The sequence below is a fragment of the Rhopalosiphum padi genome, chromosome 4 (assembly GCF_020882245.1).
Source record: "Rhopalosiphum padi isolate XX-2018 chromosome 4, ASM2088224v1, whole genome shotgun sequence".
Classification (NCBI taxonomy): Eukaryota; Metazoa; Arthropoda; class Insecta; order Hemiptera; family Aphididae; genus Rhopalosiphum; species Rhopalosiphum padi.
Window position 1 is genome coordinate 41,956,677 of NC_083600.1, and position 4,053 is coordinate 41,960,729.

Consider the following 4,053-nt stretch of genomic DNA (forward strand, 5'->3'; position numbering starts at 1 on the left):
GCTTTAAATGTTGAAAAAAAAATGTGAGTATTGCTACTTTTTTAATGGCAATATATGAGGGACCTTAAATTTAATTTTTAAGTTTTTTTTTTATCAAAAAAATTGTATCACACATAATTTTAAAAACTAAAAAACGTCATACATTTCAAATATCTATAAATAGCGCAACAAGAGCTATAAATATAGAAATATATTATACCAAGCAAATGTTTATATTATGAATATTTAATAAAAATTTCAAGTCTTAACAATTATTCATTTTTGAATTACAATAAATAGACAATTTTGAAGTTGTCAAAAACTGGTTTTGCGCAAAACTTCCTGTTTTTCCCTAATTGGTTTGGTTATTTTCCAGATTATTTATATAAACAACAAATGTATTCTTTTAACCCTCTAAACTACCTTTTAGATCCAATTTTCTATCAGAAAGCACTCACTAAATTAAAGACTGAAGTATTTTTTCTACTATAACAAGTCTATAATGTATACATATATGTATATAAAAAAATACACACGATTTAAAACCATTATATTTATCATTCCATTATACGTCTTATTTGATAAAACCTGTTTAACATCTTCTATTTTGCCATTTTATGAGTTTAATAATATATTTTAAGTATTATTTATTTATATTTTTGTCCATGAATATTACTTGTGCTCAATAATATGATCCATAACTGTGCGAATAAAATGTTTTGAGTTATCATAGTGAATGCGTTGTTTGATCGTAAACGTATCCATTACTCCCTTCAGATTACCTGAAGTTTAGAGAATTGTTAATTGTATTTTTAAAGATCTGAAAATCTAAAAAAATGTATTATAATTTGTTAAAGCATAAACGTATATAATATTATTCACAAATTATATAATACAACTATATAATAATATATATACATTATTTATATGTTTAATACTTAAACAACATAATCAGACTTTATAAAAAGTACATACTTAGTAATCTGCATAATAATTTCCATATAATTATGTGTTTTTTTTTAAATTTATGGATTAATTTTATATGAGCATAAAAAATTACCAAATTTCCAGAACCCAGTAAACATAACAATAATAAATCTAATCCCCATCAGAATCGTATTTAAAATATGATGATTTATCATTTTTTTAAATGTATGGTAAATACTATATAATATGTACTATTATACTATAATTTTTGTAATATAATAATGTAAATCAATGAGTATTCATTACTTAGTAATAAGTTATTATTATGATTGTTATTATGAATTTAAAAGTCCAATAAATTGCTATTCAATACTTTTTTGTTATATCGGAATATATGACCCTACAGCTATTTTCTACCGAAGAATTTTTATTTTGTTTTCCTTATTAATTTTAATGAGATTTATTATACATTCATATGTCAATTGGCTGATCAATTACGATCTATTGTTTAATTAGTACCTACTACCTACATTTTTGATTAAATATTTGTAGTTTAATATTATAAAGATAGTAGTAGGTATTTTATCATTTTAAGGAGGCAATCGCTTACATTGTACTGACAACCTATTAATATTATCATAATATTTGTTTTTATTGTTAATATTATACACACGTAATTAATTTTTTTTTATTTTAGTAATTTTTTGATCATTACATTTTTAAGAAGAAAATAATAATATATATTATGAAATTACAATTTTGAATTTTTATTAAATTTTGATTATTAAAATTATATGGTTATTGTATGTTGCTACATTCAATTAAAAAATTATATTTTTATTTATTACTAAAATTATGCTTTTGAGTATATATTATTTTAACTATTATCCATATAACGGTTAATTTTTTATGGACCATAATACAAAGTATATATTATTAAAATTCTTATTTTTGTATATAATTTATTAAAATTATTTTATTTATTGAACTTATGTACGTGTATTATTGAATAAAAATTTTGCAACCTTGGTCTCCATAAAACTCTAGTATGAATTATTTTTAGCCATAATACACCATCATGTGTTACTAAAATATACTGTCCTAATTGAAATGTGTATATAATACGATAAAAAATTCGGACAATTTAATTTTAATTTTCATATAGGTAATTTTGTTTATTTAATTTAAATTGTTTTTCTATTCAGAATATGATATTTATTAAGTTTATATACATTTATTTAATTTTTCTTAAATTATAGTTACCAATGTTGATGAATACATTCACTTCGTGCATTATAAATTACTGTGTGTAAATATTTTATGCAGTTCTCAATAGTAATTGTTGATTCAATATTGTATATACCAATCGTTAATAACAATTTCGGTTTATAAAAATATATTCACGTTATTATTTTTGAGCAATACGTTTTTAAACACACTCGTATTAGAAAAGTATTTTTGTCGGTAGGCCCCTTCCAAAAAAATCCAGTATACCTATCAAAATAAACGGGGTGACCTTCGGGGTTTATGATAATCATCTTGGACCCCAAGCTCGATGCGCCTCTTGCCGCCGCCGCATGTAATTTGTGTGTAACTACGTTACCTCTCACTTACGTTCATGTATGTACACGTATCGCACTACATCGCATCGGCAAAACGTGCGTATCGCGTTGCGTAGTATTATAGGTAGTTGTTCTTATGTACAAGGCCTAAACGACGAGCCTTGATATCTGTTGATACCACAACTATGATTTTTGAGCCCCAGGACGATATAATATATACGCGTATAATACGTATACAAAATATACGCTATTACCACCCTAATAATTAAGTAATCTATCATTGAAACCGAATGAAAACAAAGCGGAGGTTATATTATATTTTGTAATTGGAATCGTTCATTTACCATATAATGTAGGGCCATAATTTCAACCGGCAGTCGCGTATTGTTCGTCGTTCTCCCCGCTGGTTGTTGCGGCACTGGTGACCCACCGACGTAGTGTTAGATAGATATACGTGATACGATGTGGAAGCGTAACGATTCGAATTACAATGCCGAAAGTATTGCTTTTGTTTTGATCGATTTTCGAAAATAGCATCCTCGCGACGGAAGCTTATAAATTGCAGATAGTATAGCGTACTATAAATATTTAGATTTATCCTCTGACATTTTTTCCTAACAACTATTATTGAAATATAGAAAACGGATTGGTAAATATGTATAAACAAAAAAACATTAAAATAACGACAGTGAGTGCATATCGAAATACGGTAGCGACTATCGCTAAATAAATCAAATTCAATACGCAATTAAGTTATTATATAATATCGATGTGTTTGTACATATTATATGTAATTGCGGATGTTATAATTATTACTTACCAGAGTCCAAACAGTGCAAATTTTGCAGCTTATCGATCACACGCATTACTATCCTTAAATTTGGCATTACAATGTAAAAGTTCAAGGCTGTTTAAAATAATAATAATAATAATAATCGACTTACACGATTATTATAATATGACTGTTTAACTATTATACTAACCATTTTATAACGTACTGAATAAGTATATTAAATCAGGTCTGCATTGAATTCCGTTTGAAATATAAAATACATTTATAACAAATTATTCGCGCAATAAATATTTGATTTAATTAGCTATTGCTATATATTATAGGCCATAATAATATTATTCGTAGCTGAAATTGGTTAACTATTTAAAATGAAATATAAATTTAAATTACATTTTTGGCCAAACATCAAAACTTTTTCTGTGACTTTGTTATTTGCAAATCTATATAGTATTGTTTCAACTCTACTTTTATTTTGACCTACACTTATAAACCATGGTTGGGCCCGTAGGGCCAATGTTTTTGTAATTATTAATACTGTTATGAATACGCAGTGTTAATATAAATGAATAAAACCTTCCAAATACGAGTCTTGTCTTTGTAGGATAATCCTTTTACAAATAACACACTACGACTGTATAATAATATGTCGTAATAATAATAAAGACAATGTGTAATACTAGCAAAATGTCCATTCGAGAACTCTTTCGTCAGTTTTTGTTCTATATATAGATATAGTACATGCCTGAATACAATTTGTCCTATTTATCAAATCTGTACACGTTTTATATGAAC

At 25.7% G+C, this 4,053-nt stretch overlaps 1 long non-coding RNA gene across 1 annotated transcript; it reads right to left on the reverse strand.

Moving 5' to 3' along the window:
• Window positions 1–517: 517 nt before the first annotated feature.
• Window positions 518–3,170, reverse strand: LOC132930545 (uncharacterized). Its single transcript, XR_009662249.1, has 2 exons — window positions 2,813–3,170; window positions 518–807 (listed from the first exon to the last, which is right to left on the reverse strand). It is a non-coding gene; the product is annotated as an uncharacterized LOC132930545 (long non-coding RNA).
• Window positions 3,171–4,053: the final 883 nt, after the last annotated feature.